The sequence below is a fragment of the Excalfactoria chinensis genome, unplaced genomic scaffold (genome assembly GCF_039878825.1).
Source record: "Excalfactoria chinensis isolate bCotChi1 unplaced genomic scaffold, bCotChi1.hap2 Scaffold_392, whole genome shotgun sequence".
Lineage (NCBI taxonomy): Eukaryota > Metazoa > Chordata > Aves > Galliformes > Phasianidae > Excalfactoria > Excalfactoria chinensis.
Window position 1 is genome coordinate 18,441 of NW_027315680.1, and position 22,533 is coordinate 40,973.

General features: G+C 57.0%; 1 pseudogene; it reads right to left on the minus strand.

The window, feature by feature from the left end:
- Positions 1–21,288, minus strand: part of LOC140265026 (glycogen phosphorylase, muscle form-like) — a 39,275-nt pseudogene extending 17,987 nt beyond the window's left edge.
- Between the last annotated feature and the right edge of the window lie 1,245 nt (positions 21,289–22,533).

Sequence of the window (22,533 nt, forward strand, 5' to 3'; positions counted from 1 at the left end):
AGAGGCCCACGCCCCATAGAGCCCCCCACTCCCCTCCCTACTCCCCGCCCCATAGCTCTGCCCCATAGCTCCGCCCCATAGAGGCCCCCCACTCCCTGCCCCATAGCTCCGCCCCATAGGAGACCCCCCCACCCCATAGAGCCCCCCACCCCATAGCTCCACCCCATAGAGCCCCCCACCCCATAGACCCCCTCCCCCCCCCCCCATGTCCGTACGTCGAGGAAGCGGCGGTTGATCTCGTAGATGATCTCGAGGTGCCGCGGCAGCAGCGCCTCCATCAGCCCGACCGGCCACCGCTCCAGCGCCTCCGGCAGCACCGTGTGGTTCGTGTACGCGCACGTGCGCACCGTGATGTCCCACGCCTGCGTGGGGGGGGAGACCCATAGCGACACTGACCCATAGCAGCCCTGACCCATAGCAGCTGTGACCCATAGCAGCTCTGCCCCATAGCAGCTGTGACCCATAGCAGTTCAGCCCCATAGCAACCCTGACCCATAGCGGCCCTGACACACGTGCGCACCGTGATGTCCCACGCCTACGTGGGGGGGGAGGACCCGTAACTGCTCTGCCCCATAGCGGCCCTGACCCATAGCACTGACCCATAGCAGCCGTGACCCATAGAAGCTCTGCCCCATAGCAACACTGACCCATAGAGACACTGACCCATAGCAGCCCTGACCCATAGTGACACTGACCCCATAGCAGCACTGACCCATAGCGACACTGACCCATAGCGGCCCTGACCCATAGCAGCTGTGACCCATAGCAGCTGTGACCCATAGCAGTTCAGCCCCATAGCGGCCCTGCCCCATAGCAACCCTGACCCATAACAGCTCTGCCCCATAGCAGCACTGACACACACGTGCGCACCGTGATGTCCCACGCCTACGTGGGGGGGGAGGACCCGTAACAGCGCTGCCCCATAGCAGCTGTGACCCATAGCAGTTCAGCCCCATAGCAGCCCTGCCCCATAGCGGCCCTGCCCCATAGCGGCCCTGACCTATAGAAGCTCTGACCCATAGCAGCTCAGCCCCATAGCAGCCGTGACCCATAGAGACACAGACCCATAGCAGCACTGCCCCATAGCAGCTGTGACCCATAGCAGCCCTGACCCATAACAGCCCTGCCCCATAGCGGCCCTGCCCCATAGCAGCCCTGCCCCATAGCAGCACTGCCCCATAGCAGCTGTGACCCATAGCAGTTCAGCCCCATAGCAGCCATGATGCACACGTGTGCACCGTGATGTCCCACGCCTGCGTGGGGGGGGAAGACCCATAACAGCTCTGCCCCATAGCGGCCCTGACCCATAACAGCTCTGCCCCATAGCAGCACTGCCCCATAGCAGCCCTGACCCATAGCAGCTGTGACCCATAGCAGTTCAGCCCCATAGCAGCACTGACACACACGTGCGCACCGTGATGTCCCACGCCTACATGGGGGGGCAGAACCAGAGCAGACGTGACCTATAGAAGCTCTGTCCCATAGCGGCCCTGCCCCATAGAAGCTCTGCCCCATAGCAGCCCCACAGCACCCCATAATGCCCCATAGCGCCCCACAGTGCCCCATAGCGCCCCATAGCAGCCCCATAGCACCCCATAGCACCTCATAGTGCCCCATAGCAGCCCCACAGCGCCCCATAGTGCCCCATGTCTGCCCCATAGTGCCCCATAGCGCCCTATCTCTGCCCCATAGCAGTCCCACAGTGCCCCATAGCACCCCATGTCTGCCCCATAGCGCCCCACAGCGCCCCATAGCAGCCCCACAGTGCCCCATAGCAGCCCCACAGCACCCCATAGCAGCCCCACAGTGCCCCATAGTGCCCCATAGCAGCCCCACAGTGCCCCATAGTGCCCCATAGCGCCCCACAGTGCCCCATAGTGCCCCATAGCAGCCCCACAGCGCCCCATAGTGCCCCATGTCTGCCCCATAGCGCCCTATCTCTGCCCCATAGCAGCCCCACAGTGCCCCATAGCACCCCACAAGTGCCCCATAGCGCCCCACAGCACCCATCTCTGCCCCAGAGCAGCCCCACAGCGCCCCACAGTGCCCCATAACAGCCCCACAGCGCCCCATAGAGCCCCATAGCAGCCCCATAGTGACCCATAGCACCCCATAGCAGCTCCATAGTGCCCCATAGCGCCCCATAGCAGCCCTACAGTGCCCCATAACACCCCCTAGCAGCCCCACAGTGTCCCATAGTGCCCCACAGCGCCCCATCTCTGCCCCATAGCAGCCCCACAGTGCCCCATAGCGCCCCATAGAAGCCCCATAGTGCCCCATGTCTGCCCCATAGAAGCCCCATAGTGCCCCATAGCGCCCCATAGAAGCCCCATAGTGCCCCATGTCTGCCCCATAGAAGCCCCATAGTGCCCCATAGCGCCCCATAGCGCACCTTATCCCAGTCCAGCTTCTCCTCATCCACCAGGATGCGCATCAGCTCCGGGATGGCCAGAGATGGGTGAGTGTCGTTCAGCTGGATGGCCACCTGCAGCACATGCATGTTACATGGATGTTACATGTCTGCTACATGTCTGCTACATGTATGTTACATGGGTGTTACATGGATATTACACGTTACATGGATGTTACATGGATGTTACATGGATATTACACGATACATGGATGTTACATGGATGTTACATGGATGTTACATGGATGTCACACGTTACATGGATGTTACATGGATGTTACATGGATGTTACATGGGTGTTACATGGGTGTTACATGGATGTTACATGGGTGTTACATGGGTGTTACATGTCTGCTACATGTATGTTACATGTATGTTACATAGATGTTACATGGATGTTACATGGATGTTACATGGATGTTACACACTACATGGATGTTACACGTTATATGGATGTCACACATTACATGGATGTCACACGTTACATGGATGTTACACGTTACACGTATGTTACACATTACAGGTATGTTACACATTATAGGTATGTTACACATTACATGTGTGTTATACATTACATGGATGTTACACGTTACATGGATGTTACGCATTACACGTATGTTACACATTACAGGTATGTTACACATTACATGTGTGTTATACATTACATGGATGTTACACACATGTCACACACATGTCACACGTACGACACACGTATGTCACACACGTGTCACCTTATTGGGGAAGGCCTCAAACTGCGTCCTGACGGGGTCACACACACACACACACACACATCTATGTTACACACACATTACACATATGACACACGCATGTTACACGTATGTCACCTTATCAGGGAAGGCCTTGAACTGTGTCCTGACGGGGTCACACACACACACACACACACCCCTATGTTACACACACACACACCTATGTTACACACACATGACACACATATGTTACACGCATGTTACACGTATGTCACCTTATCAGGGAAGGCCTCGAACTGTGTCCTGACCGGGATCTCACACACACACACACACACATCTATGTTACACACACACCCCTATGTTACACACACATTACACGTATGTCACACACATGTCACACACGTGTCACCTTATCGGGGAAGGCCTCGAACTGTGTCCTGACGGGGTCACACACACACACACACACACCTATGTTACACACACATTACATGCATGTCACATGTATGTCACACGTATGTCACACACGTGTCACCTTATCAGGGAAGACCTCGAACTGAGTCCTGACGGGGTCACACACACACACACACATCTATGTTACACACGCACACACACATCTATGTTACACACACGAAACGTATGTCACACGTATGACACATGTATGACACACACATGTTACACGTATGTCACCTTATCGGGGAAGGCCTCGAACTGAGTCCTGACGGGGTCACACACACACACACACACATCTATGTTACACACACATTACACACACATTACACGTACAACACACATATGTTACATACATGTTACATGTATGTCACCTTATCAGGGAAGGCCTCGAACTGTGTCCTGACGGGGTCACACACACACACACACACGTATGTTACACACACATTACACGCATGACACACACATGTTACATGTATGTCACCTTATCAGGGAAGGCCTTGAACTGTGTCGTGACGGGGTCACACACACGCACACACACACACATCTATGTTACACACACACACACGTATGTTACACATACAACACACATATGTTACATACATGTTACACGTATGTCACCTTATCGGGGAAGGCCTCGAACTGGGTCCTGACGGGGTCACACACACACACACACACCCACCTATGTTACACACACACACACACCCCTATGTTACACACACATTACACGTATGACACACGTATGACACACACATGTTACACGTATGTCACCTTATCAGGGAAGGCCTCGAACTGGGTCCTGACCGGGTCACACACACACACACACACACACACACACACACCTATGTTACACACACATTACACATATGTTACACACACATTACACATATGTTACACACACATTACACATATGTTACACACACATTACACATATGACACACGTATGTCACCTTATCAGGGAAGGCCTCGAACTGTGTCCTGACGGGGTCACACACACACACACATCTATGTTACACACACACACACGTATGATACACACATGTCACACGTATGTCACACACATGTTACACGCATGTCACCTTATCAGGGAAGGCCTCGAACTGAGTCCTGACGGGGTCACACACACACACACATCTATGTTACACACACACACACGTATGATACACATATGTTACATGTATGTCACACGTATGACACATGTATGTCACCTTATCAGGGAAGGCCTCGAACTGAGTCCTGACCGGGTCACACACACACACACACACACACACACATCTATGTTACACACACACACATATGACACACATATGACACACACATGACACACGTATGACACACGCATGTCACCTTATCAGGGAAGGCCTCGAACTGAGTCCTGACCGGGTCACACACACACACACACACACACCCCTATGTTACACACACATTACACATATGTTACACGTATGTCACACACATGTCACACACGTGTCACCTTATCAGGGAAGGCCTCGAACTGGGTCCTGACCGGGTCCCTGCTCCCGAACTTGGCGGACTTGAACCTGCGCACGACGTCGTGCAACGTGGCGGCCACAACAAAGTACTCCTGCTTCAGCCGCAGCTCCTTGCCCTCAAAGAACTGCGGCACAAACACAGACCCACAGCGCCCCATAGCACAGACAGACCCATAGAGACACATAGAGACCCATAGCGCCCCATAGCACAGCACTGCCCCATAGAAACACATTGCACAGCGCTGCCCCATAGCGCCCCATAGCACAGACAGCCCCATAGAGACACATAGAGACACATAGAGACACATAGCACAGCACTGCCCCATAGCACCCCATAGCACAGCCAGACCCATAGAGACCCACAGCTGCCCCATTAGAGACACATAGAGAGACCCACAGCTGCCCCATAGCACAGCGCTGCCCCATAGAGACACATAGAGACCCACAGCTGCCCCATAGAGACCCATAGCACAGCTGCCCCATAGAGACACATAGCACAGCCAACCCCATAGAGACACATAGCACAGCCAGACCCATAGCGCCCCATACCACAGACAGCCCCATAGAGACACACAGCTGCCCATAGAGACACATAGAGACCCACAGCTGCCCCATAGCACAGCCAGCCCCATAGCGCCCCATAGCACAGACAGCCCCATAGAAACACATAGAGAGACCCACAGCTGCCCCATAGAGACACATAGCACAGCCAGCCCCATAGAAACACATAGAGAGACCCACAGCTGCCCCATAGCACAGCGCTGCCCCATAGAGAGAGACCCACAGCCCCATATTGCCCCATATGTGCCCCATATTGCCCCATATGTGCCCCACATGGCCCCATAGCACCCTATAGTGTCTCATACCACCCCATAGCACCCCATAGTCCCCATATGTGCCCCACATCACCCCACATGTGCCCCATAGAGACCCAAATTGCCCCATATAGCCCCAAATTGCCCCATATTTGCCCCATATAGCCCCATATGTGCCCCATATTGCTCCCACATAGCCCCACATGGCCCCATAGCACCCAGAGTGCCTCATATCACCCCATAGCACCCCATAGTGCCCCATATAGCCCCATATATGCCCCATATTGCCCCATATGTGCCCCATATTGCCCCATATATGACCCCATATTGCCCCACATGACCCCATATTGCCCCATAGCACCCCATATCTGCCCCATATTGCCCCATAGCACCCCATATAGCCCCATATGTGCCCCATAGCACCCCATATAGCCCCATATACCCCCATAGTGCCCCATAGACCCCTATATATCCCCATAATGCTCTATATGTGCTCCATATCGCCCCATATCTGCCCCATATTGCCCCATAGCACCCCATATAGCCCCATATGTGCCCCACATCACCCCACATGTGCCCCATATACCCCCATAGTGCTCCATAGACCCCCATATCTCCCCCATATAGCCCCATATAGCCCCATATTTGCCCCATATAGCCCCATATGTGCCCCACATCACCCCACATGTGCCCCATATAGCCCCATATAGCCCCATAGACCCCCATATCTCACCCATATAGCCCCATATCTCCCCCATATTGTCCCATATGTGCCCCATATAGCCCCATATTACCCCATATAGCCCCACATGTGCCCCATATAGCCCCATAGCACCCCATATAGCCCCACATCACCCCACACGTGAGCACTGACGTTGTCGTTGGGGTAGAGCACCCTGGAGATGTTCTCGGCCAGGTTCCGGTCCAGCACGGCCTGGATATAACCGCCCACATTGACTGCGGGCACAGCCAATCAGAAGGGACGAGCCAAAAATGGACTGCGGCCGCAGCCAATCAGGGGGGCCGAGACAAAACTGGAGGGGGCTTGGTAAAGGAGGGGGTGGGCCTTCGTGAAGGGCGGGGCGGGGCTTAGAAGAGGGCGGGGCTTATTGGGGCGGGGCTTAAATGTGGGACTTGGAAGGGGCGGGGCTTAGAGGGGGCGGGGCTTAGAATGGGGCGGGGCTTAGAGGGGGCGGGCTTAGAGGGGGCGGGGGCAAAATGAGGCGGGGCTTCGTGGGAGAATGGGGCGGGGCTTCGTGGGGGCGGAGCTTCGTGGGGGCGGGGCTTCGTGGGGGCGGGGCTTAAATGTGGGACTTAGAAGGGGCGGGGCTTAGAAGGGGCGGGGCTTGGAGGGGGCGGGGCTTAGAATGGGGCGGGCGCAAAATGAGGCGGGGCTTCGTGGGAGAATGGGGCGGGCTTCGTGGGGGCGGGGCTTCGTGGGGGCGGGCTTCGTGGGGGCAGGGTTCTGGTTGGGTAAGGCTTAAAGGCGGGCTAAGAATGGGGCGGGGCTTAGGATGGGGCGCTACTTCGTGGGGGCGGGGCTTCGTTGTGGGCGGGGTTTCGTGGGGGCGGGGTTTGGCGTGGGGCGTGGTCTTGGTTGGGACAAGGGTTAAAGGTTTAGAATGGGGCGGGCTTGTGGGGGCGGGGCTTAGTGGGGGCGGGGCTTGGTGGGGGGGCGGGGCTTGGTGGGGGGCGGGGCTTAGTGGGGGCGGGGCTTGGTGGGGGCGGGGCTTAGTGGGGGGTGGGGCTTAGTGGGGGGGCGGGGCTTGTGGGGGCGGGGCTTGGGGACTGGTCTTAGTGGGGGGCGGGGCTTAGTGGGGGGCGGGGCTTAGTGGGGGCAGGGCTTAGTGGGGCGGGGCTTAGGGGCTCATTGGGGTTGGGTTTGGGGTTGGGTTTGGGGTTGGTCAGATGTTGGGGTTGGGTTTGGGGTTGGGGCTGGGTTTTGGGGTTTGGGGGTCATGGCTTGGGGTCAGGGTTTGGGGTCGGGGTTGGGCTTGGGGTTGGGTGAGGGTTTGGGGTCAGGTTGGGGTTGAGGGTTGAGGTTTGGGGTCAGGTTGGGGTTGAGGGTTTGGGGTTGGGTTTGGGGTCAGTTTTGGAGTTGAGGTTGGGGTTTGGGGTCAGGGTTTGGGGGTGAGGGTTTCGGGTTGGGTCAGGGTTTGGGGTAGGGTTTGGGGTTAGGGGTCAGGGTTGGGGTTGGGTGAGTGTTTGGGGTTGGGGTCAGGGATTGGGGTTGTGGGGTTGGGGTCAGGGTTTGGGGGTTGGGTTTGGGGTTGGGTTTGGGGTCACGGTTTGGGGTTTGGGGTTGGGGTTGGGGTCAGGGTTTGGGGGTTGGGTTTGGGGTCAGGGTTGGGGTTTTGGGGTCAGGGTTGGGGTTTGGGGCTGGGTGAGGGTTTGGGGTCAGGGTTGGGGTCAGGGTTTGGGGTTGGGGTTTGGGGTTGGGGTCAGGGTCAGGGGTTGGGGGTTGAGGGTTTGGGGTTGGGGTCAGGGTTGGGGTTTGGGGTTGTGTGAGGGTTTGGGGTCAGGGTTTGGGGTTGGGGTCAGGTTTGGGGTCATGCTTTGGGGTTTGTGGGTTGGGGGTCAGGCTTTGGGGTTTGGGATTGGGGTTGGGTTTGGGGTCAGGGTTTGGGGGTTGGGTTTGGGGTCAGGGTTGGGGTTTTGCGGTCAGGTTTGGGGATTGGGGCTGGGTGAGGGTTTGGGATTGGGGTTGGGGTTGGGGGGTTGAGGGTTTGGGGTCAGGGTTGGGGTTTGGGGTTGGGGGTCAGGGTTAGAAGTTGGGTTTAGGGTCAGGGTTTGGGGTTGGTGGGTTGAGGGTTTGGAGTTGAGGGTTAGGGTTTGGGGTTGGGGTCAGGGTTTGGGATTTGGGGTCGGGGTTGGGGTTGTGTGAGGGTTTGGGGTTGGGGTTGGGGTTGTGGGTTTGGAGTTGGGGGTCAGGCTTTGGGGCTGGGGTCGGGATTTGGGGTCAGGGGTTGGGATTGGGGTCAGGTTTGGGGTTGGTGGGTTGAGGGTTTGGAGTGGAGGGTCAGGGTTTGGGGTTGGGGTTGGGGTTGGGGTCAGAGTTTGGGGTTGGGTTTGGTGTTGTGGGTTTGGAGTTGGGGGTCAGGGTTTAGGGTCGGGGTCGGATTTGGGGTCAGGGTTTGGGATTGGGGTTGGGTTTGGGGTCAGGGTTTGGGGTTAGGGGGTTGAGGGTTTGGGGTCAGAGTTTGGATTTTGGGGTCAGGGTTGGGGTTTGGGGTTGTGGGGTTGAGGGTTTGAGGTATTTTGGGGGCAATTTGGGCCATTTTGAGGTCAATTTTGTCCATTTTGGGGGCTATTTGGGTCATTTTTGGGTCAACTTGGGACATTTCTGGGCTGTTTTAGATCATTTGGGGTCGATTTTGGGTCAATTTGGGCCATTTTGGGGTTGATTTTGTCTATTTTTGGGTCGATTTGGCCATTTTTTGATTGATTTGGGCCATTTTTGGGGCTATTTGGGCCATTTTGGGGTCGACTTTGTCCATTTTTGGGTCAATTTGGGTCTTTTTTGGGTCGATTTGGGCCATTTTGGGGGCGATTTGGGCCATTTTGGGGTTGATTTTGGCCATTTTTGGGTCAATTTGGGTCGATTTTGGCTAATTTGGGGCCATTTTTTGAGTCATTTTGGGCCATTTTGGGGTTGATTTTGTCCATTTTTGGGTCGATTTTGTCCATTTTGGGGGCTATTTTTTCTATTTTTGGGTCAATTTGGGGCATTTTTGGGTCAACTTGGGCCATTTTGGGGTCGATTTTGTCCATTTTTGGGCCATTTTGGGTCGATTTTGTGTCATTTCAGGCCATTTTTGGGTCGATTTGGGCCATTTTTTGGTGCTTACAATCCTTGAGGTTGAAGTCATTGGGGGCTCGTGCAGACCAAAGCCTCATGGTGTTCACCGTGTTGTTCCGGTAACCCGGCACCGGCGTGTCGTACGGCAGCGCCAGCACCACCTGAGTGTGCAACGCACACGTGTGAGCCCCCAATGGGACCCTATAGGAGCCATGGGACCCCATAGGACCCCACAGAGACCCCATAGGAACCAATGGGACCCCATAGTCCCCACAGAGACCCCATAGGAACCAATGGGACCCCCATGGGACCCCATATAGACCCCAAAGGGCCCCATAGGAACCAATGAGACCCCATGGGACCCCATAGGACCCCATATAGACCCCATAGGAACCAATGGGACCCCATGGGACCCGATATAGACCCCAAAGGGCCCCATAGGAACCAATGAGACCCCATGGGACCCCATAGGACCCCATAGGACCCCACAGAGACCCCATAGGACCCCACAGAGACCCCATAGGAACCAATGGGACCCAATAGAACCCCATATAGACCCCATAGGAACCAATGGGACCCTATAGGACCACATCTGACCCCATAGGACCCAATGGGACCCCATAGGACCCCATATAGACCCCAAGGGACCCCACAAAGACCCCATAGGACCCCATAGTCCCCACAGACACCCCATAGGAACCAATGGGACCCCATGGGACCCCATATAGACTCCATAGGACACCATATAGACCCCATAGGACCCCACAGAGGCCCCACAGAGACCCCATAGAACCCCATACAGACCCCATAGGGCCACATCTGACACCATAGGAACCAATGGGACCCCACAGGACCCCATATAGACTCCAAGGGACCCCACAAAGACCCCATAGGACCCCATCAGACACCATGGGACCCCATAGGACATCATAAAGACCCCATAGGACCCCACAGAGACCCCATAGCCCCCTCCCACCCTCATCCTTCCCACCGCCCCTTGCACACTCACCCCATCGACCCCTTGCACACTCACCCCATCACCCTCCTTGCACACTCACCCCATTGACCCCCCTCTCACACTCATCCCATTGACCCCTTGCACACTCACCCCATCACCCTCCTTGCACACTCACCCCTCCCACCCCATCACCCACCCTGCACACTCACCCCTATCAACCCCCCTCACACACAACCCATTGACCCCTTGCACACTCACCACTCACCCCTCCCACCCCATTGACCCCCTTTGCACACTCACCCCATTGACCACCCTTGCACACTCACCCCTCACACCCCATTCACCCCTTGCACACTCACCCCCTTTCACACTCACCCCATTGACCCCCCTTGCACACTCACCCCATTACCACCCCCTTGCACACTCACCCCTCCCACCCCATTGACCCCCCTTTCACACTCACCCCTATCACCCCCCCACACTCACCCCATCACCTCCCTTGCACACTCATCCCATCGACCCCACTTACACACTCACCCCTCACACCCCATTCACCCCTTGCACACTCACCCCCTTGCACACTCACCCCATTGACCCCCCTTGCACACTCACCCCATTGACCCCTTGCACACTCACCCCATTGACCCCCCTTGCACACTTACCCCTCCCACCCCCTTTCCACATCCACCACTCCCACCCTCCTTGCACACTCACCTCTTCCACCCCATTGACCCCTTGCACACTCACCCCACTGACCCCTTGCACACTCATCCCATTGACCCCTTGCACACTCACCCCTCCCACCCCATTGACCCCCCTTTCACACTCACCCCATTCACCCCTTTCACACTCACCCCATTGACCCCCCTTGCACACTTACCCCTCCCACCCCCCTTCCACATCCACCACTCCCACCCTCCTTGCACACTCACCTCTTCCACCCCATTGACCCCTTGCACACTCACCCCACCACTGACCCCTTTCACACTCACCCCATTGACCCCTTGCACACTCACCCCTCCCACCCCATTGACCCCCCCTTGCACACTCACCCCATTGACCCTCCTTTCACACTCACCCCATTGACCCCTTGCACACTCACCCCTCCCACCCCATTGACCCCCCTTGCACACTCACCCTCCCACCCCATTGACCCCCCTTGCACACTCACTCCATTGACCCCCCTTGCACACTCACCCCATTGATCCCTTGCACACTCCCCCCCCCTTGCACACCTGTGTGTCCAGCCACTTGGCCCCGTCGTGCGAGTGCTCCACGCGCCCATAGAAGTGCACAGGGATGGTGTACTCGGGCCGGGCCTTCTCCCACGGGTTCCCATAGCGCAGCCAATCGTCCGCCTCCTCCACCTGGGGGCAGCACGGAGCAACCACCCCATACAGACCCCATAGGGACCCCATAGGGACCCCATAGGGAGCCCACAGGGACCCCATAGGGAACCCATAGGGACCCCATAGGGAGCCCATAGGGAGCCCATACAGACCCCATAGGAACCCCATAGGGACCCCATAGGGAGCCCATAGAGACCCCATACAGACCCCATAGGGAGCCCATAGGGACCCCATAGGGACCCCATAGGGAGCCCATAGGGAGCCCATAGGGAGCCCATACAGACCCCATACAGACCCCATAGGGAACCCATACAGAACCCATAGGGAGCCCATACAGAACCCATAGGGAGCCCATACAGACCCAATAGGGACCCCATAGACAGCCCATAGTGACCCCATACGGACCCCATAGTGAGCCCATAGACAGCCCATAGAGACGCCATATGGACCCCATAGGGACCCCATAGGGATCCCATACAGACCCCATAGGAACCCCATAGGGATCCCATAGCGACCCCATAAGGAGCCCATACGGACCCCATACAGACCCCATAGAGACCCCATAGGGAGCCCATAGCTATCCCATAGGGAACCCGTAGCGACTCCATAGGGACCCCATAGGGACCCCATAGAGACCCCATAAGGAGCCCATACAGACCCCATAGGAACCCCATAGGGAACCCATAGGGAGCCCATAGAGACCCCATAAGGAGCCCATATGGACCCCATAGGGACCCCATAGTGAGCCCATAGGGTGCCCATAGGGACCCCATAGGGAGTCCATAGGGAGTCCATAGAGAGCCCATAGCAACCCCATAGCGACCCCATAGGGAGCCCATAGCGACCCCATAGGGAGCCCATAGAGACACCATACAAACCCCATACGGACCCCATACAGACCCCATAGTGAACCCATAGAGACCCCATAGGGACCCCATAGCGACCCCATAGCAACCCCATACAGACCCCATACGGACCCCATAGTGAGCCCATAGACAGCCCATAGAGACCCCATACGGACCCCATAGGGACCCCATATAGACCCCATAGGGACCCCATAGGGAACCCATAGAGACCCCATAGGGACCCCATACAGACCCCATAGGAACCCCATAGGGACCCCATAGGGAGCCCATAGGGATCCCATACAGACCCCAAACAGACCCCATAGGGAGCCCATAGAGACCCCATAGAGACCCCATAGAGACCCCATAAGGAGCCCATATGGACCCCATAGGGACCCCATACAGACCCCATAGGAAGCCCATAGGGAGCCCATAGCAATCCCATACAGACCCTATAGTGAACCCATAGTGACCCCCTACAGACCCCATAGGGAGTTCATAGGGACACCATAGGGAGCCCATAGAGACCCCATAGGGATCCCATACAGACCCCATAGGAACCCCATAGGGATCCCATAGCGACCCCATAGGGACCCCATAGGGAACCCATAGAGACCCCATAAGGAGCCCATACAGACCCCATACGGACCCCATAGGGAGCCCATAGCGACCCCATAGAGACCCCATACAGACCCCATAAGGAGCCCATATGGACCCCATACGGACCCCATAGGAACCCCATAGGGAGCCCATAGCGACCCCATACAGACCCCATACGGACCCCATACAGACCCCATATGGAGCCCATAGGGAGCCCATAGCAATCCCATACAGACCCCATAGGGAGTTCATAGGGACACCATAGGGAGCCCATACAGACCCCATAGGGATCCCATACAGACCCCATAGGGAACTCGTAGTGAACCCATAGGGAGCCCATACAGACCACATAGGGAGCCCATACAGACCACATAGGGAGCCCATAGGGAGCCAATAGTGACCCCATAGAGACCCCATAGCAACCCCATAGCGACCCCATAGGGACCCCATAGGGAGCCAATAGCAACCCCATAGACAGCCCATAGAGACCCCATACATACCCCATACAGACCCCATAGGGAACCCATACAGAACCCATAGGGAGCCCATACAGACCCAATAGGGACCCCATAGACAGCCCATAGAGACCCCATAGGGACCCCATAGAGACCCCAAAGGGAGCCCATACAGACCCCATGTGTCCCTATAGGACCCCATATGTGACCCCATGTGACCCTATATGTGCCCCTATACGTGACCCCATATGTGACCCTATATGTGACCCTATAGGTGACCCTATATGTGACCCTATATGTGCCCCATACCTGCCATCCTCCCGCAATCTTCTGGTTGAAGATCCCATATAACCCCATAGGAACCAATATGTGACCCCATAGGACCCCATATAACCCCATAGGCCCCCATGTGTCCCTATAGGACCCCATATATGCCCCTATATGTGACCCTATACATGACCCCATACATGACCCTATACATGCCCCATACCTGCCATCCTCCCACAATCTTCTGGTTGAAGATCCCATATAACCCCATAGAACCCCATATAACCCCATAGGACCCTATATGTGACCCCATAGGACCCCATATGTGCCCCTATATGTGACCCCATACGTGACCCTATAGCTGACCCTATACATGACCCTATATGTGACCCTATATATATACATACATACCTGCCATCCTCCCGCGATCTTCTGGTTGAAGATCCCATATAACCCCATAGGAACCAATATGTGACCCCATAGGACCCCATAGGACCCCATATGTGACCCCATATGCGACCCTATACATGACCCTATATGTGACCCTATAGGTGACCCTATAAGTGCCCCTATATGTGCCCCATACCTGCCATCCTCCCGCGATCTTCTGGTTGAAGATAACCCCATATAACCCCATATAACCCCATATAACCCCATAGGACCCCATATGTGACCCCATAGGACCCCATATGTGACCCCATATGTGACCCTATAGCTGACCCTATAAGTGCCCCTATATGTGCCCCATACCTGCCATCCTCCCGCGATCTTCTGGTTGAAGATCCCATATAACCCCATAGGACCCCATAGGACCCTATATGTGACCCCATAGGCCCCCATAGGACCCCATATGTGACCCCATATGTGACCCTATACATGACCCTATATGTGACCCTATAGGTGACCCTATAAGTGCCCCTATATGTGCCCCATACCTGCCATCCTCCCGCGATCTTCTGGTTGAAGATCCCATATAACCCCATAGAACCCCATAGAACCCCATAGGCCCCCATAGGACCCTATATGTGACCCCATATGTGACCCTATAGGTGACCCTATACATGACCCTATAACTGACCCCATATATGACCCCATACCTGCCATCCTCCCGCGATCTTCTGGTTGAAGATCCCGAACTCGTAGCGGATCCCGTAACCGTACGCGGCCAGACCCAGCGTGGCCATGGAGTCCAGGAAGCAGGCTGACATATGGGGTTAGAGGTTATAGGGTTATAGGGTCAGTGGGGGGTTATGGGGTCTGTATGGGGTTATGGGGTCACTATGGGGTTATGGGGTCATTATAGGGTTATAGGGTCTGTATGGGGTTATGGGGTTATGGGGTCTGTATGGGGTTATAGGGTCAGTATGGGGTTATAGGGTTATAGGGTCTGTATGGGGTTATGGGGTTATAGGGACACTATAGGGTTATAGGGACACTATAGGGTTATAGGGTCAGTATGGGGTTATGGGGTCATTATAGGGTTATGGGGTCAGTATGGGGTTATGGGGTCAGTATGGGGTTATGGGGTTATAGGGTCAGTATGGGGTTATGGGGTCATTACAGGGTTATGGGGTCAGTATGGGGTTATGGGGTCAGTATGGGGTTATGGGGTTATAGGGTCAGTATGGGGTTATGGGGTCATTATAGGGTTATGGGGTCAGTATGGGGTTATAGGGTCTGTATGGGGTTATAGGGTCTGTATGGGGTCTGTATGGGGATATGGGGTTATAGCGTCTGTATGGGGTTATGAGGCATATGGGGTCTGTATGGGGTTATGGGGGGATATGGGGTTATAGGGTCAGTATGGGGTTATGGAGTCTGTATGGGGTTATAGGGACACTATAGGGTTATAGGGTCAGTATAGTGTTATAGGGTCTGTATAGGGTTATGGGGTCATTATGGGGTTATGAGGTCTGTATGGGGTCATTAAGGGGTCTGTATGGGATTATGGGGCATATGGGGTTAGAGGGCACTATAGGGTTATAGGGTCAGTATGGGGTTATGGGGTCATTATGGGTTCATTATGGGGTCGTTATGGGGTTATGGGGTCATTATGGGGTCGTTATGGGGTTATGGGGTCAGTATGGGGTTATAGGGACGTTATGGGGTTATGGGGTCGTTATGGGTTCATTATGGGGTCGTTATGGGGTTATGGGGTCATTATGGGGTCCTTATGGGGTTGTTATAGGGTTATGGGTTCATTATGGGGTGGTATGGGGTGGTTATGGGGTGGTTATGGGGTCCTTATGGGGTCCTTATGGGGTTATGGTGTGGTTATGGGGTCCTTATGGGGTCCTTATGGGGTGGTTATGGGGTCCTTATGGGGTTATGGGGTGGTTATGGGGTGGTTATGGGGTTATGGGGTGGTTATGGGGTGGTTATGGGGTGGTTATGGGGTCATTATGGGGTTATGGGGTGGTTCTGGGGTGGTTATGGGGTGGTTATGGGGTTATGGGGTGGTTATGGGGTGGTTATGGGGTGGTTATGGGGTGGTTATGGGGTGGTTATGGGGTTATGGGGTGGTTATGGGGTGGTTATGGCGTGGTTATGGGGTCGTTATGGGGTGGTTATGGGGTTATGGGGTGGTTATGGGGTGGTTATGGGGTGGTTATGGGGTGGTTATGGGGTCATTATGGGGTTATGGGGTGGTTCTGGGGTGGTTATGGGGTGGTTATGGGGTTATGGGGTGGTTATGGGGTGGTTATGGGGTGGTTATGGGGTGGTTATGGGGTGGTTATGGGGTGGTTATGGGGTTATGGGGTGGTTATGGGGTGGTTATGGCGTGGTTATGGGGTCGTTATGGGGTGGTTATGGGGTTATGGGGTGGTTCTGGGGTGGTTCTGGGGTGGTTATGGGGTGGTTATGGGGTGGTTATGGGGTCATTATGGGGTTATGGGGTGGTTCTGGGGTGGTTATGGGGTGGTTATGGGGTCATTATGGGGTTATGGGGTGGTTATGGGGTGGTTATGGGGTGGTTATGGGGTGGTTATGGGGTGGTTATGGGGTGGTTATGGGGTGGTTATGGGGTTATGGGGTGGTTATGGGGTGGTTATGGCGTGGTTATGGGGTCGTTATGGGGTGGTTATGGGGTTATGGGGTGGTTATGGGGTGGTTATGGGGTGGTTATGGGGTTATGGGGTGGTTATGGGGTGGTTATGGCGTGGTTATGGGGTCGTTATGGGGTGGTTATGGGGTTATGGGGTGGTTATGGGGTGGTTATGGGGTGGTTATGGGGTGGTTATGGGGTGGTTATGGGGTCATTATGGGGTTATGGGGTGGTTCTGGGGTGGTTATGGGGTGGTTATGGGGTGGTTATGGGGTCGTTATGGGGTTGTTATGGGGTTATGGGGTCATTATGGGGTTATGGGGTGGTTATGGGGTTCTGGAGTGGTTATGGGGTGGTTATGGGGTTATGGGGTGGTTATGGGGTGGTTATGGGGTCGTTATGGGGTTATGGGGTGGTTATGGGGTTATGGGTTGTCCCCACCTGCCAGTCTCCCCAATCCTCCATTTCCCAGCCCGGCGTCCTCCTCGATCTCCTGCAGCTCCTCCATGTCCAGCCCCAGCTGGGGGGGCAACAGCAGCGTCAGCCCCACAGCCACCCCATAGCGCCCCATAGCCACCCCATAGCACCCCATAACCACCCCATAGCGCCCCATAGCCACCCTATAGCGCCCCATAGCCACCCCATAGCGCCCCATAGCCACCCCATAGCGCCCCATAGCCACCCTATAGCGCCCCATAACCACCCCATAGCGCCCCATAGCCACCCTATAGCGCCCCACAGCCACCCCATAGCGCCCCATAGCCACCCCATAGCGCCCCATAGCCACCCTATAGCGCCCCACAGCCACCCCATAGCGCCCCATAGCCACCCCATAGCGCCCCATAGCCACCCTATAGAGCCCCATAGCCACCCTATAGAGCCCCATAGCCACCCCATAGCGCCCCATAGCCACCCTATAGAGCCCCATAGCCACCTTATAGAGCCCCATAGCCACCCCATAGCGCCCCATAGCCACCCTATAGAGCCCCATAGCCACCCCATAGAGCCCCATAGCCACCCCATAGCGCCCCATAGCCACCCCATAGCGCCCCATAGCCACCCTATAGCGTTCCATAGCCTCCCCATAGTGCCCCATAGCGACCCTATAGTGCCCCATAGCCACCCCATAGCGCCCCATAGCCACCCCATAGCACCCCATAGCCACCCCATAGCGCCCCATAGCCACCCTATAGCACCCCATAGCGCCCCATAGTGCCCCATAGCACCCCATAGCCACCCTATAGTGCCTCATAGGCACCCCATAGCACCCCACAGCCACCCTATAGCGCCCCATAGCAACCCCATAGTGCCCCATAGCCACCCCATAGCACTCCATATCCCCCCATAGCCTCCCCATAGTGCCACATAGCCCCCCAAAGCACCCCATAGCTCCCATAGCCCCCCATAGCCCCCCCAACAGCCCCCATAACCCCCCATAGCCTGCATAACCCCCCATAGCGCCCCATAGCCCCCTATAGCCCGCCATAGCCCCCATAGCCCCCATAGCCAACATAGCCACCCCATAGGCCCCCATAGCGCCCCACAGCCTCCCCATAGCCCCCCATAGCTCCCCATATTGCCCCATAGCTTCCCCATAGCCCCCATAACCCCCCATAGCCCCCATAACCCATCATAGCCCCCCATAGCCCCCCATAGTGCTCCATATTGCCCCATAGCCTCCCCATAGCACCCCATAGTCCCCCATAGCACCCCCTTAGGCCCCCATAACCCCCCAACAGCCCCCCCATAGATCCCATAGCCCCCCATAGCCCACCATAGTGCCCCATAGTGCCCCACTGCCCCCCATAACCCCCCAACAGCCCCCCCATAGCTCCCATAGCCCCCCATAGTGCCCCATAGCCCCCCATAACCCCCATAGTGCCCCACTGCCCCCCATAACCCCCCAACAGCCCCCCCATAGCTCCCATAGCCCCCCATAGTGCCCCATACTGCCCCAAACCTCCCATAGCCCCCCATAGGCCCCCATAACCCCCCAACAGCCCCCCATAGCCCCCCATATTGCCCCATAGCCCCCCCATAGCACCCCATAGCCCCCCATAGCGCCCCATAGCGCACCCATAACCCCCCATAACCCCCCAACAGCCCCCCCATAGCTCCCATAGCCCCACATAGCCCCCATAGCCCCCCATAGTGCCCCATACTGCCCCATAGCCTCCCCATAGCGCCCCATAGCACCCCATAGCATCCCATAGACCCCCCATAGCGCCCCATAGACCCCACAGCCCCCCCATAGCCCCCCATAGCCCTACATAGACCCCCCCATAGCCACCCATATCCCCCCAATACCCCCCATATCTCCACCCTATCCCCCCCAACACCCCCCCCACCCCACATATCCTCCCCATACCCCCCCCAATTTTGCCCCCCCCAGCCCCCCCAACCTGCCCCCCCATGTCCCCCCCAACCACCTGCCCTCCCCAGCCCCCCTATGCCCCCCATGCCCCCCGATGCCCCCCCAACCCCCCACCACCCCCAACCTGCCCCCCAATGCCCCCCCAATGCCCCCCCAATGCCCCCCCAATGCCCCCCCCATGCCCCTCCCCATTGCCCCCCCACCAACCTGCCCCCCCATGCCCCCCCAGCCCCCCAATGCCCCGTCATGCCCCCCCCCATTGCCCCCCCCAACCTCCCTCCTCCAAGCCCCCTCCCCATTGCCCCCCCCCCAACCTGCCCCCCTATGCCCCCCCCAACCCCCCCGCCCCCCCATTTGCCCCCCCCTTATTACCTCCCCACTTCCCCTCCCAGCCCCCCGCTCCCCCCAATGCCCCCCCCATGCCCCCTCATGCCCCCCAATTGCCCCCCCCAACCTGCCCCCTATCCCCCCCTCCCCCAGTCCCCCGCCCCCCCATGCCCCCTCCCCATTGCCCCCTCCCAACCTGCCCCCCTATGCCCCCCCCAAACCCCCCTGTCCCCCCCATTGCCCCCCCATTACCCCCCCACTTCCCCCCCCAGCCCCCCGCTCCCCCCAATGCCCCCCCATGCCCCCCCCATTGCCCCCCCAACCTCCCTCCTCCAAGCCCCATCCCCATTGCCCCCCCAACCTGTCCCCCTATGCCCCCCCCAAACCCCCCCGTCCCCCCCATTGCCCCCCCCCTTTATTGCCCCCCCACTTTCCCCCCGCCCCCCCCACCTGGTACACGGCCTCATCGCAGGAGCTCTGCAGGCCCAGGTTGATCATCGTGTTCTGCAGGGTCCGACCCATGTAGAACTCCAGCGACAGGTAATAGATGCGCTATGGGGAGAGAAAAGGGAGCTCCATAGCGCCCCATAGCGACCCATAGCGCCCCATAGCGACCCATAGCGCCCCATAGAGTCCCATGTAGAACTCCAGGGACAGGTAATAGATGCGCTGTGGGGAGAGAAAAGGGAGCTCCATAGCGACACATAGCGCCCCATAGCGACACATAGCGACACATAGAGCCCCATAGAGCCCCATAGAGACACATAGCGACCCATAGAGACACATAGAGCCCTATAGAGCCCCATGTAGAACTCCAGGGACAGGTAATAGATGCGCTGTGGGGGAAAGGGAGATCAGATGGCGCCCTATAGCGACACATAGCGACCCATAGAGACACATAGAGCCCCATGTAGAACTCCAGAGAGAGGTAATAGATGCGCTATGGGGTAAAGGGAGATCAGATGGTGCCCTATAGCGACCCATAGCGACACATAGAGCCCTATTACACCCCATAGAGCCCCATGTAGAACTCCAGAGAGAGGTAATAGATGCACTGTGGAGATCAGATGGTGCCCTATAGCGCCCTATAGCGCCCTATAGCGACCCATAGAGCCCCATAGAGCCCCATAGAGCCCCATAGCGCCCTATAGTACCCAATAGCAACCCATAGAGCCCCATGTAGAACTCCAGGGACAGGTAATAGATGCGCTGTGGGGTAAAGGGAGATCAGACGGCGCCCCATAGCGCCCCATAGAGCCCCATAGCGCCCCATAGCGACACATAGCGACACATAGCGACACATAGAGCCCTATTACACCCCATAGAGCCCCATGTAGAACTCCAGCGACAGGTAATAGATGCGCTGTGGGGAGAGGGAGATCAGACGGCGCCCCATAGCGACCCATAGCGACACGTAGCGACCCATAGCGCCCCATAGCGCCCCATAGAGACACATAGAGCCCCATAGCGACCCATAGAGCCCCATAGAGCCCCATGTAGAACTCCAGCGACAGGTAATAGATGCGCTGTGGGGTAAAGGGAGATCAGATGGTGCCCCATAGCGACCCATAGCGACACATAGAGCCCTATAGAGCCCCATGTAGAACTCCAGGGACAGGTAATAGATGCGCTGTGGGGAGAGAAAAGGGAGCTCCATAGCGCCCCATAGCGCCCCATAGCGACCCATAGCGACCCATAGAGCCCCATAGAGACACATAGCGACCCATAGAGACACACAGAGACACACAGAGCCCCATGTAGAACTCCAGGGACAGGTAATAGATGCGCTGCGGGGTAAAGGGAGATCAGATGGTGCCCTATAGCGCCCTATAGCGCCCCATAGTGACCCATAGCGACCCATAGCGCCCCATAGAGCCCTATAGAGCCCCATAGCGACACATAGAGCCCCATAGCGACACATAGTGCCCCATAGAGCCCTATTACACCCCATAGAGCCCCATGTAGAACTCCAGCGACAGGTAATAGATGCGCTGTGGGGTAAAGGGAGATCAGACGGCGCCCTATAGCGCCCCATAGCGCCCTATAGCGCCCCATAGCGCCCCATAGAGCCGTGGGATCCCATAGAGCTCAATGGTGGCACCACAGCGCCCCCTATGGGTCACATTGCTTCAACGGCGCCGCACGTAATCACACAGCCCCATAGAGCCCCATAGAGCCCCATAGCGCCCCATAGCGTCCCACACAGCCCCATAGAGCTCCATAGCGCCCCATAGAGCCTCACAGCGCCACACAGAGCCCCATAGCGCCCCATAGCGCCCTATAGAGCCCCATAGAGCCCCACAGGGCCGTGGGATCCCATAGAGCGCAATGGTGCCCCCACAGCGCCCCCTACATGACCCCATACTCCCCCCATATCCCCCCAGTACCCCCCTACATGACCCCATATCCCCCCACTACCCCCCTATGTGACCTCATGTCCCCCCATAGCCCCCCACTACCCCCCTATATGACCCCATATCCCCCTAGTACCCCCCTATGTGACCTCATATCCCCCCCATAGTCCACAGTACCCACCTAAATGACCCCATATTCCCCCCAGTACCCCCCTATATGACCCCATATACCCCCATATCCCCCCACTACCCCCCAGTTTCCCCCCATTACCCCCCTAAATGACCCC